Source organism: Carcharhinus amblyrhynchos, chromosome 10 (assembly GCF_965287045.1).
Source record: "Carcharhinus amblyrhynchos chromosome 10, sCarAmb.v2.hapA, whole genome shotgun sequence".
In the NCBI taxonomy this organism is placed as follows: Eukaryota; Metazoa; Chordata; class Chondrichthyes; order Carcharhiniformes; family Carcharhinidae; genus Carcharhinus; species Carcharhinus amblyrhynchos.
In genome coordinates this window covers 36,658,183-36,671,334 of record NC_137333.1, presented here as the reverse complement: position 1 = coordinate 36,671,334, position 13,152 = coordinate 36,658,183, and the positions used below count along the sequence as shown (strand labels likewise).

Below are 13,152 nucleotides of genomic sequence, written 5' to 3'. Positions count from 1 at the left end.
TTGAATAAGGTATTGTCAGAACTACAGAATGAATAAGAATGGATTCTGTGCCTCAAAGAAATGAATACATCCTCAGGTGTTTGAGTGATACGCTTGGTGTTCTCATATCAAATTCCTTTTCCAGGCATTCTAAGAGATGCGTTACAGTACCACAGTGGTTAGCATTGCTGCTTCACAGCAGCATAAGAGGGCGACATGGTAACACAGTGGTTAGCACTGTTGCTTAGCAGCTCCAGAGACCCACGTTCGATTCCTGGCTTGGGTCACTGTCTGTGTGGAGTTTGCACATTCTCCTCGTGTCTGCGTGGGTTTCCTCCAGGTGCTCTGGTTTCTTCCCACAGTCCAAAGATATGCGGGTTAGATTGATTGGCCATGCTGAAAATTGCCCCTTAGAGTCACGAGATGTGTAGATTAGCGGGTAAATACATAGGGATATGGGGGTAGTGCCTGGGTGCGATTGTGGTCGGTGCAGACTCGAAGGGCCGATAGCCTCTTTCTGCACTGTAGGGTTTCTATGATGCATGTAAACACTTCACTTTTTCACTTAACCATTTACTCCGATTCAGGGTCGTGGGGAGTTGGAGTCTATCCTGACAGACACTGGGCTCTAGGCGAGATATACCCACGATGGGTTGCCAATATATCTACATCTAATTAGTTTGTTTTAAATTAAAGAATGGACTAGCACTTTTGCAATGCTTTTCATGATCGCAGAATTTCCCAAAGTGATTTACAGCCACGTAAGTATTTTTTAAAGTGCAGACATTATTGAAATGTAGGATACAAGGCTGGGTGGAGAAGTGGCAGATGGACTTCAACGTGGCTAAATGTGAAGTGGTCCATTTTGGCAGGTCCAACAGGATGAAGGAATATAATATCAAGGGTAGGACTCTTAGCAGTGTAGAGGATCAGAAGGACTTTTAAATCAGCCTCGCAGATGGAGGATGTGGTCAAGGCGGCGTATGGTGTACTAGCCTTCATTAAGCAAAAGATTGAGTTTAGGAGTCGGGAGATAATGCTGCAACTTTATAAGACCCTTGTCAGACCCCACTTGGAGTACTGTGCGCAGTTCTGGTCGCCTCACTACAGGAAGGATGTGGAAGCTATTGAAAGTGTGCAGAGGAGATTTACAAGGATGTTGGCTGGATTGGGTGGCATGCCTTATGAGGATAGGTTGAGGGAGCTAGGTCTTTTCTCCCTGGAGGGACAAAGGATGAGAGGTGACCTGATAGAGGTTGATAAGATGTTGAGAGGAATAGATAGGGTGGATTCTCGGACGCTATTTCCCAGGGCTGAAATGGTTGCTACGAGAGGACACAAGTTTAAAGGTACTGGGGAGCAGGTACAGAGGAGATGTCAGGGGTACGTTTTTCACTCAGAGGGTGGTGGGTGAGTGGAATTGGCTGCCGGTGGTGGTGGAGGCGAACTCGTTGGGGTCTTAAGAGATTTCTGGATGAGTACATGAGATTTAATGGGATTGAGGGTTTCAGATAGGCCTGGTAGGTGGGGATATGATCAACGCAACTTGTGGGCTGAAGGGCCTGTTTGTGCTGTAGTGTTCTATGAAATTATTTGCATTTAGCAAGAGTCCAAAAAGTGTAGTGAGATGATGATTGAGGTTGATGGATAAATATTGGCCCTGGCATGGTGGAGACCTTCCCCACACTCCTTCACCCAGATCCATAGAATCTTTTACAACCCCAACAGGGCAGACAGGGCCTTATTTTAATCTTACATCTAAAAGACACTGCCAAGAGTTAAGCATTCCTCCAATATTGCTTTGGAATATCATCTCAGATTGTACCTTCAGGTCTTCTGAATGAGGCTTATAATTACAACTTTCTGATTCAGAAAACCATAAGGACGCAAGAAATAGAAACATGACTTGTCCATTTATCCTCTTGAGCCTGCTCCACCAGTCAATAAAATCGTGGCTGATCTGACAAAGGTGTAGCTATACTTTTCTGCCTGTTCCATGCAACCCTGGAATCACATGGCAATCAAATATCTTCTAACCCAGCCTTGAATATATTCAATGTCCTAGCCTCCACTACTCACTAGGGGAGAAAATTCAAACCACTAACATCACTTAGAAGAAATTCCTTCTCATCTCCTAAAATGAGAAATCCATTATTTTGAAACTCTGCCACCCCAGGTTTAGATTACCACAAGAAAATATCCTCCCAGAATTTACCCTGTTGAATCCCCTCAGAATCTTGTATATTTCAATAAGATCACCTCTCATTCTCCTAAATACAAGTATAGGTCTAACCCACTCAACCTAACCTCATAAAACAACCTTTTTGCCCCAAGCATCAAACTAGTGAACCTTCACTGAAGTGCAAGTATGTTTCTCCTTAAGTAAGTGTGCTCTCAACAGTGGTTTATACAGTGTTACAAGACTTCCTTGTTTTTATATTCCATTATTCTTAAAGTGAGTGGCAACATTCCCTTTGTTTACTTAATTACTTCCTGCATCTGCATGCTGACTGTTGGGTTGAATTTTCACTGAGTTGGGATGACTTAGGAGCTCATTAAAAATGGCTGGCAGGTTCCAGTTCTAGGATTCTCAATTACATTCCTGTGTTGTCTGATTTGGGGAATGCATTTAAAGACCGCTGGCTGTTTTTTGTAAATAACACCCACAACTGGCACTCCTGAGCTGGCAGAAGCTATTGTTGAGATAAGTATATCCTACTTTTCTGCAATTTTCATTGAGTTGGGCCAGATATTTGAAGAGTCTTGGCTCATGAACCATCAGAGAAGGTATGAACCATAGATGGCATGAGGGAACATTTTAAGTATCAAGGTATGATATTCCACCCACCCTCTGTGGCCCTTCATGCCCCTATGCCAAACTATGTCACTCCATCCATCCACTGTGGCTGCTTATGCCCCTATGTCAAGCTATGGCATATGCACGCCCAATGACCTAACAAACATTGTATTGAGCTAATGAACCCTATGGTGTCAGTGTGATGTTTTGACAATAAAAGCTTTGAAAAAGGTATACAAACAGAAAATGCTAGAAAATTCTGCAGGCCTGACAACATTTGTGGAGTGAGAATAAAGCTAATGTTTCAAGTTTGGATGACTCTTCATCAGAGTTAAAGACAGCTGGAAATAGGATGAGATTTATACTGTTGTTGGGGGAGAAAGAGATGGAGCAATAGGGGCTGGATAGATGCCAGTGATAGATGGAGGCTAGGGAGAGATTGAGAAAGATGCTATGGACAAAAAGACAAAGGTGGTAAATGACGGTGATCGTGGCAAATAATGGCACATTAACCAATTACAATGTGTTAATGGCAGAACAATGGTAAGCAGTGTGTCAAAGGACAACTGGAACAAGTTTTAGATGGCCCTAGTAGCAGGTGGGTAGTGGGTAGGGGAAACTGGTATAGGGAAAAAAAGATGGGAAGAGGATTTAAAAAAAAAATTGGAAAATGAATCAATGGAAGAGATAAAAATACATTGATAGATAAAATGGGGTAAAGATAGAGAAGAGATAGAGAATAAATCTATCTGGATAAAAGATAGAGAATAACTTCACTGTCTGAAGTTATTGAACTCAATGTTAAGTCTAAAAGGCTGTGAGGTGCCTGACTGGAAGATGAGGTGCTTTTCCATCAGTTTGCTTTGGTCTTCACCAGAACATTGCAGCAGGGCAAGGATGAGCATGTGAACAAGAGAGTATGATAGTGTTGAAATAGCAAATGACAAAAAGTTTTGGTCCATTGCAAGCAGGACCCAGAAGTGTTCCTGCTCAGCAGTCACTCAGTCTGTTTTCATCTCTCCTTTGGAGAGTGAACTACATTGGGAGCAGCAAATGCAGTGGACTAATTCACCTGAAATAGTGAGCAGGGAGGAGGTAAAGGGGCAGATGTTGCACCTTCTGCAATTGGATGGGAAGGGGATGAGGTGTTGGCGATGATAGAGGAGTGCACTAGGATATTGCAGAAGGAACAGTCCCTGTGAAACACTGTCGGGGGATGAGGACAAGATATGTTTAATGGTGGCATCATGCTGGAGTTGGTGGAAATGGAGGAAGATGGTGGGGTGAAGAGTGAGGACAAGGGGGACCTTATCCTGTTCTGGGAGGAATATGAAGGGGTAAGAGCAGAGGCACGGGAGATGGGTCAGACGCAGCTGAGAGCCCTTTCAACCATGGTGGGTGGGAAACCATGATCAAGGAATAAGGACGACATGTTAATATTGACATTTGGAAGGTGGCATCATCGGAACATATGCGACAGAAGCAATGAAACTGGGAGAATGGGATGAGTAGGATGTGGGGCTTGAAGAGCTGTAGTTGAGGTAGCTGTGGAAGTCAACGGACTTGTAATGAATGCTGGTGGACAATCTGCCACCAGAACCGGAGTCACAGAGGTCAAGGAAGGGAAACATCAGAGATGAACCATGCAAAGGTGAGAGAGGTGTGGAAATTAAAAGTGAAAGTGATAAATCTTTCCACGTCCAGATGAGAACATGAAGCAGCACCGAAACAGTTGTCAACGCACTGATAAAAGATTTGTGGGAAGGCGCTGGAGTAAAATTAGAACAAGGAATGTTCCACATACCCCCAAAAAAGAGACAGGCAAAACTAGGACCCATACGGATATCTACAGCTACATCTTTTATTTGGAGGAAGTGAGATAAGTTAAAAGGGGAAATTGTTCACGGAGCGAGAAAGTTCAGCCAGTTAGTGGAGTGTGGTGCTAGGATTGTTCAGGCCTTTGTTCGAGGAAGAAGTAAAGAGCCCTCAGATCATCCTGGTGAGGAATAAAGGTGGAGAGGGATTGTTCATCCATGATAAAGTGGTGGTGGTTAAGGATGGGGAATTGGAAGTTATATGACATCAGAGGTATCTTTAAAAAAGGTAGCTCATTCATAACTTTTGACTATGTTAAAAAAAATCATTTTAGCACAAGGTGATAAAAATGCTAAAATTTCAGATCCTTTATGGTATCAACAAAAAAAACCATAAGCTCTTGACACCATTTAAGTTTGACCCCTGTGGTCATTTTCATATTGTTTGTTAAAACAGAGAGCCTCAGCTGTCAAAGAATATTTTTGTGGCAAGTGATGCAGCTGTTTCTAAAAGAGCAACAGTTGTCTGGTCTGGCCAAATGTACAAGAGACAGGCCAAGTTGTGAATTTTCTCGACTCCCGCTACATGCCCCAGCAGCGACGGTTCAGGCCTTTGTGATTCATGTACAAGGATGCCTAGATCCCTCTGTATTGCAACATTCTGCAATCTCTCTCCATTTAAATAACGCTCTGATTTTCTATTCTTCATGCCAAAGTGGACAAACACCCATTTTCAAACATTATACTGTTGTCCAGGGTATTTCTAATATTCTGCAGACTCACTCAATCAGGACTGTAAATAATGGATTTTACTCAAACACCTCTGTATATATCAGGCAAAAGGACTACTCATGCAAATCAACAGTAAATAACCAAGTCACAGCAGTATTCCAAACAATAAAAGACTTAAGTTTTACAATTTTAACAATTCTCTCTCTCTAGCTAATTAATCATTTAGAAATGTATATACAACCCTGAATCCTTGTGATTCCATCAGTGTGTTGAACTCTCAAATCTGTCTCTCTCTGGTCTGGGTCTGAGCTGCTTTCGTCACTATTGTGTCCTGACGTGCTTCTGGGAAAGCTGTAGAGATGGTTTCTTTCAAACACTGCTAGCATAAGTTTCTTATACCTGCCTGGCAATATCTGGAATCTTCCAAGGATTTGACCTATTAGTGCTTTGATGTGATTAGTTTCACATCATTGTTGATGGGTTTCAATGTTGGATCTTTTGTGTGCCACATACCTAGATGTCTAATTTCAGCTTCTAATATGCATTAAATCTTTTGTTTCACTGATGCATGTCTGTTCCATGAATATAATGGTGCTATGTTTCTCAGGAAATATATAATTGTCCTTTTACTCATGCTGACATGTCCTGGTATATCTTTGGTTTTCAACTGTCTAAACTCAAATCTTGCAAAGGGCCTGTCTCCAGGCACACTGTTTTGGACTGAGACAATCCCTGTATACTTTGCTTGTAGGCCAACTGTTATGTCAATTTGTTTTATCATTTTGCTGTGCTTATATTTCTGGCCTGATGTTTGTCAGCAATTGGTTTCCTTTCAAGGATTTTATTTTACTCAAGCAGTCATAGGTTGCTACAATACTCCATCTGCCAATTTTTTGTCCACTCAACCAATTTATATTCCTTTGCAAACTCCATGAATCGTCCTCAAAACTTGCTTTCCTACCTATTTTCCAATCATCAACAGATTTGAGTATAAAACAGTTGATCAATTCATCCAAGTCATTAATAATTAAGGTCTCAATCCAAGGTCTTATCCCTGAGCATTATCCCACTCCACCTAAAAAATACACATCAGATAAATCTCAACTCTTAGTTAGCCAATCTTCTTTGTGTGATGACATATCACTGCCAACACAGGGGCGGGAGTGCCTATTGTTGACACATCATCAACTAGGTTAACATATATTAACAAAGAGGAGAAAGGAATTTGGCATGCATAGCTGAAATATCCTTATGGTGAAAATCAAGAATTTTGGAATATGCTCTTTTATTTTCAGCATAGATTATATCTATTGCATTTTTATTGACTTTGTTATGATAAACTAATCCTTAAAACAGTTCAGTGAACCCAAGTGAATACAACAGAATAAATGTAATATTCCTCTGAGTAACCAGCCAATGTGCTCTGAAAGGTCAGTGTTCATCCTTTGCAAATATACAGTGATCTGACAAATTTCTCAAGAAGGAATGAGTATCTGCAGTTCATGAAAGATTGCTGGATAACCAAACTAAATTGACACAGAGAATGAGATGTTTTATTTAATATATTACGAGTGATCGTAAGTCTAAGTCTATGGCTGAACCTGGCCAAAGGTGCTTTTTTTTTTGCTGCTCTTTTGTAATTGTAACCATGGAGAAAATTAAGATTGTCAATGAGCCCTGACAGAGTATTTCTAATAAAAATAATTCCAAAAAGCATATTTTGATTTGATTTATTGTTACATGTGTTGGGATACAGTGAAAAGTATTGTTTCTTGTGCACTATACAGATAGAACATACAACTCAGAGTTATGATCTCATTGGTGTTTGTGCCATATTGATTTGTGCAGGAAATCAGAAATCCAGAAAAAGAACAAGTTAGGAACCCAGAAGAACAACAAGACTAACAGCATCAAGAAGAAAGCTAGACCACGATTCAGCCACCAGGCACTCGGGGCCTTGATCTGAGGAGTCCGGGCACAAATACATGTCCTTTACCTAAGGGCTGACGTGAGGAAGCATCCAGCAATAACCAAGCAGTACAGAAAGAGAAGCTCTGATTTAGAAAATGTTGCGCATACACATTTGACTGCCTTACTTACGTTGTGTCTGACACAATCTTGCCTTTGACATCTTAGCACATTGTGGTGATCAAGGTGCCTACTGCATTTCCTACATTGTGACAGTGACTATGCCTGATTGTAAAGCACACCTCAAGTTTCTAAAAGGCACTATTTAAACAAATTGGAAGATAGCTCCTCCTTCCAATTCAGCATTTTACAGCCTTCAACAATGGGTCAATAACTTCAGACCGTGAACTCTGTTCTCTATTTTGATTCTTTTTCCCCAAGTGGCAGTCTGCTTTTTGCTTTCAATCAGTTACTTTTCCTGCAATTTACTTCTGCAATTAACACATCCTGCTATTTTGCTTTCAGATAGTGCTGATCTTTATTCTATTAGCACATACTCTGGACCAAAGATTTAAATTTTAATACCATCATTACCATGCCCTTGGTCTTGTGCTCCATGACATCTTTGTAATTTAACTACTCCTGCCCTCTAATTTAGCCTTGATGTTCTACTTTGCTGCACCTGGTGGGCTAGAGGGTAGAATCTATTGGCCAGCAAAAAGTCAGAAACCTGGCAGCATAAGAACAGTTTACAAGTCTTCGAATGGTAGGTTCTTCATCCTATTGCCAAGTGGCATGAACTTCATAAATGCTTATTAAATCAGCTATTCATCTGAATTTCCCCAGACCTGGCAATCTTGTATCATGCCAGTGGAAAATCATGTAGGTGTCAATGTTGTTTGAAAATATGAGTATCATGCACAGGTTGTACCTCAGATTACTCATGATTTTGATGAGTGTGTGACATAATAGTCTACCTGCAAAGGGGATAGAAAGAACCATTGGCTTCACATCAAAATCACCATATCATTTGAGTATAAATTCGGAATGCAGAACTGGTGAATGTGGGCAATAGTGAAGGGGAGGGACACAATGCATTATATCTGGCATCCTATCATGAAGGACAGACATGGGTTCACCATTAATGTCATTCATCAGTGGCCAAACAACCTCCACTCATTAACCATGACCAAATGAAAGGTCATTAGTATGCCACTTACAGGATAGAGTACAGAGCTACTTTGGTTTAATCATCCCATTCGCACCCTGACACCCCCGGGGAGCTGTAGAATTGACCATTCTGCAATGGCACCTTGATCACCACAAATATGTGTACTAGGATGTCAAAGGCAAGGTTGTGTCAGGTACAATGTAAGTAAGGCAGTCAAACATGTATGTACAACATTTTCCATGGATTTCTTAATCAGAGCTTCTCTTTCTGTACTGTTTGGTTATTATTGGATGCTTCCTCAAGTCAGTCCTCAGGTAAAGGACATGTATTTGTGCTCGGACTCCTCAGATCAAGGCCCCGAGCGCCCGGTGGCTGAATCGGGGTCCAGCCTTCTTGATGCTGCTAGTCTTGTTCTTCTGGGTTCCTGACTTCCTGCACACAGGAAGACAGATGGGCTGGAAAGAGTGAGATTTGTGTGTTGGATTGGGGTTAAAATTCAATAGAGGCTGAATCAGTTCCAGACCCACAAGGTGATACTCGCCTGTGCATAATAAATGAGGTTTCAATTTTTGATACTAGCATTAGTTCTCATCATTCTGGGCAACAGGAAAGGTGTTACTGAAACTACTCATCACTGCACTTTGTTTCAAAAATGGGAAGTCCTGCCCATTAATTCTATTTCTCTCTCCACAGATGCTGACAGACCTGTTGCATTTTTTCAGCATTTTCTGTTTTTACTTCTTTTCATCTAAGTAGCAAAGTGCCAAATGATTTTTTCTGAAGAAATGACCTAATTTCATTCAAATATGTACACCATCTCCCATATAAATTGCAAACTAATTGAGGTTTTTGATTTTGTGATAACCACAGTAAAATAAAATGGTAGACACATTTTCCTTATTGGAAAGCTTTCATGCTTTTAATGGTACTTCAAAATTGTATTAATAATTTTTAGTGTCTTTTAAATTATTGAATGCTGTAGTTCTTCAAAAGCACCGAGATATTCTGACATGTTAAGGCGCTATATAGACGCCACATTTAATGATCATTTTCTCACTTTACCCAGGAATAATTCCATTAGAACATTTGACAGCATCACAAATTAGACAATATAGCTGGTAAGGTGAAAATGTATGATATATGCTAAATTGTATTTTTAGACAGATGTGCTGAAGGTTAGAAAATAGTGGTAATTTATATATCATGTATCAGTGTGATGTATCACACTGATACATGATATATTTTGAAGCATTGAAACTTGAATTGAAAAAATTTGGCTTTGTGCTCAAAGTTCCTCATTGTAGGGAAAATATGCTCCTGAACACTTGGAGCAGTGAAATTATGAAAGTAAATTAGAACTCTTGCTTTACATAGCACACAGAAGACACATTTCCCTATTCTGAATGATTGATCCCAATAGTGTTTTCAGACAGTGGTCTTGTGTACTAAAAGTCCTTTCCAAACAGAAACAAGAGAACAGGAATGGATGGAAAATTCTAATGTTATTCATTGGTCATGAAATATTTTGAGGTATTTCAAAAATATAAGATGAATGTAATTTTCTTTTGTGCATTAAAACAGGCTTATCTCACTGCTGAAGTGTTAACTCATATTTACTAAAGTGTGCTGCATTTACACAAGTCTGAGAATGCATATCAAAAAGATGGCATGGGTGAGTTCAAAGCTTCAAACTGACAGTGGCAAATTTGAGTGTAAAACACTCAAAACTGACAAGAACTAAAGCTTAATTGACTGAAGAAGCGATTAAAGACCCTTTTTAGATGTATTCAATTCCCAGAATTTAAAAAAAAAATCAATTTTGAATATAAAAGGAAGCAATTCTTTACTATAGCAATTGGTCGCTAGTTGCCCCAAACTTGGTATCTTGAAATATTTATCCTGTTTTGACTTTAAAGATACAGTGGTCTCTGTTACCAATTCCTGGGAAAATGTTGTCAATGCTCCAATGGCCCTCTGTACAAAGACATTCTTCCAAATCTCTCTCCATGCTCCCTCAGTGACAAATTAAGCTGATCACTTCATCCTGCTTCCCAGCCAGAGAAATAATGTTCTTCTACTCATTCTAACGGAACTCTTCATAAATTTTTAAACAGTACCACAAACTACAGAAATACAAGAAGACTGATCACCAACATCCCAAGGGAAATTAGCGATGGGCAACAAATGTTGACCTTGCTGGTGTGCTCACATTCCAGCAGCAAATAAAAACTAAGTAAGCAGTTCCAGAATTTTGACCTAGCAATGAGATGGTGATATTTCTCCGAGCCACCAATGCACTTTCTGGTTTTTTACTCTGGCCTTCTGACCTGTCTGTATATTGCAGTGGGATTTGCCATTCTTGCCAGGGGACTCACCTGCATAGCAGAATTTGCAGAGACATTGTGCTTACTGTTACTGCCTGCTCCTTCCTATGTCGCTTCTTTTCGGGAAAGCCCTTTTTTTTTCTATTTATTCATGGGATGTAAACATGTCTGGCTGGCCAGCATTTATTGCCTATCCCTAATTACCATTGAGAAGGTGGTGTTGAGCTGCCTTCTTCAACCATTGTACTCTATGTGGTGGCAGTCCACTCACATTGCTGTTAAAGGATAGAGTTCCATGACTTTTACCTAGTGACAGTGAAGGAACGTGGATATATTCCTATGTTAGGATGGTTCGTGGCTAGGAAGGCAATTTCCTGGTAATGTTGTTCCCAGGTGTCATTGATGTTGTCCTTCAAGGTGGTAGAGATTGAAGGTTTGGATTGTTTCTGAGGAGCTTTGATGATTTCCTGCAGTGCATCTTGTAGATTGTACATACTGCTACCACTATGCATCAGGTGGTAGAGGGTGTGAATGCTTGTGGCAATTTGTCCTAGATGTTGTTAAGGTTGTTGAGTATTGAAGTTGCACTCATCCAGGCAAGTGGAGAGAGTATTGCACTATACTCCTGACTTCTGCCTTGTAGGTGGTGGAGTCAGGTGGTGAGTTACGTGCTGCAGGATTCCTAGCCTCTGACCTGCTCTTGTATCCACAGTATTTATACAGCTAGTCCAGTTCAGTTTCTGGTAAACAGTAACTCAAAGGATATTGACGGTGGAGGATTACTGAAGATAATGCCACGGCTGTCAAGGGACAATGGTTAGATTCTCTTGTTGGGTGATGGTAATTGCCTAGCATTTGTTTTGTTATTGTTAATTACCACTTATCAGCCAAGACTAGATACTATCCAGGTCTTGCCACATTCAGACATGGACTGCTTCAGTATCTGAGTTGGGAATAGTACTGAACATTGCGCAATTAGCGAAGATCCCCACTTCTGACCTTATGATGGAAGGAAGGTGAACTGATGAAGGAGCTGAAGGTGATTGGGTCGAAGACACTACTCTGAGGAAATCTTGCAGTGATGTCCTGGAGCTATCATTGACCTTCAGCAGCTACAGTCATCTTCCTTTTGTGCCAGGTTTGGAGTTTTTCACCCTTATTTCCAATCACTCCAGTTTTACTAGGGCTTCTTGATGCTACACTTGGTCAAATGCCGACTTGACGTCAAGAGCAGTCATTCTCACCTCACCAATAGTTCTTTTATTCATGTTTGAACTAAGGTTGTAATGAGGTCAAAGCTAAATGACTCACTCTGGCAGGACCTAAACTGGACATTACTGAGTAGGTTATTGTGAAGTGAGGCTGTTTGATAGCACTGTTAATGACCCCTTCCATCACTTTACTGATGATCGAGAATAGGTTGATTGGATGGTAATTGGCCAGGTTGGATTTGTCCAGGCCTCTGCGTACATGGCATATCACATTGCTGGGTAGATGTCACTGTTGTAGCTGTACTGGAGCAGCTTGGCTAGAGGTAGCAGCACGTACTGGAGCACAAGTCTTCAGTAGTATTGCCGGAACACTGTCAGGGCGTGTAACCTTTGCAGTGTCTTCAACCATATCTTGATATCGCATGCAGTGAATTGAATCGGCAGAAGATTGGCATCTGTGATGCTGGGAACCTCTGGAGGCTGGGATGAATCATCCACTTGACATTTCTGGCTGAAGATTGTTGCAAATGCTTCAGCCTTATCTTTTGCACTGATGTGCTGGGCCCCTCCATCTTCGAGGATGGGGATATTTGTGATTCTTCTCCTCCAGTGAGTTGTTCAATTGTCCACCACCTTTCTTGACTGGATGCGGCAGGAATTTAGTTTTGTCAGACTCAAGTACGTGTGAAGAATCCGAACCACGCACGTACAGCCCGTTCCCAGCTGATGCATGTGTGCAATGCGTGAGGTTCATCAGGACTTGGAGATGTTGATTCCAAAGCTAAAGATGAAGGTCTGCACAATGAGAAGAAAATAAAAAAAAGGGTGCAACAGCCCATTGGAGAGTGATGGCGATGAGGAGAGATTCCAAACACAGGAGAGAGGATGCAGAAAAGTACAAAATCAAATTTTCAAATAAGGAAAGAAGACAGAGGTGAGAAACAGGAACTGAAAGTTAAGAAAAAAGAACAGGCTTTAATTAGAGAAAGGCTACAGGTAGCAGCCCTTTAGTGAAGGGGGCATGCAAGAAGCCCTAGACATTGCAGAAATCTGAAACAAAGTCCCAAAGATCTGAGAAGGCAACTGAATGCTGACAACTCTATGCTGCAGGGTGTTGAGGCAAGGGTATAACTTTTCAAGCAGTATTGTGTTGCTTGGCACAGTCAAAACACTGAAATTCTTCTTGTATGTTGAAGCTTGAGGGTATTTAGTCCAG

General features: G+C 40.9%; 1 protein-coding gene across 1 annotated transcript in view; it reads right to left on the bottom strand.

The window, feature by feature from the left end:
- nalf1b (NALCN channel auxiliary factor 1b) overlaps nt 1-13,152 on the bottom strand; it is an 828,435-nt gene that overhangs the window by 667,570 nt on the left and 147,713 nt on the right. The window lies entirely within an intron of this gene.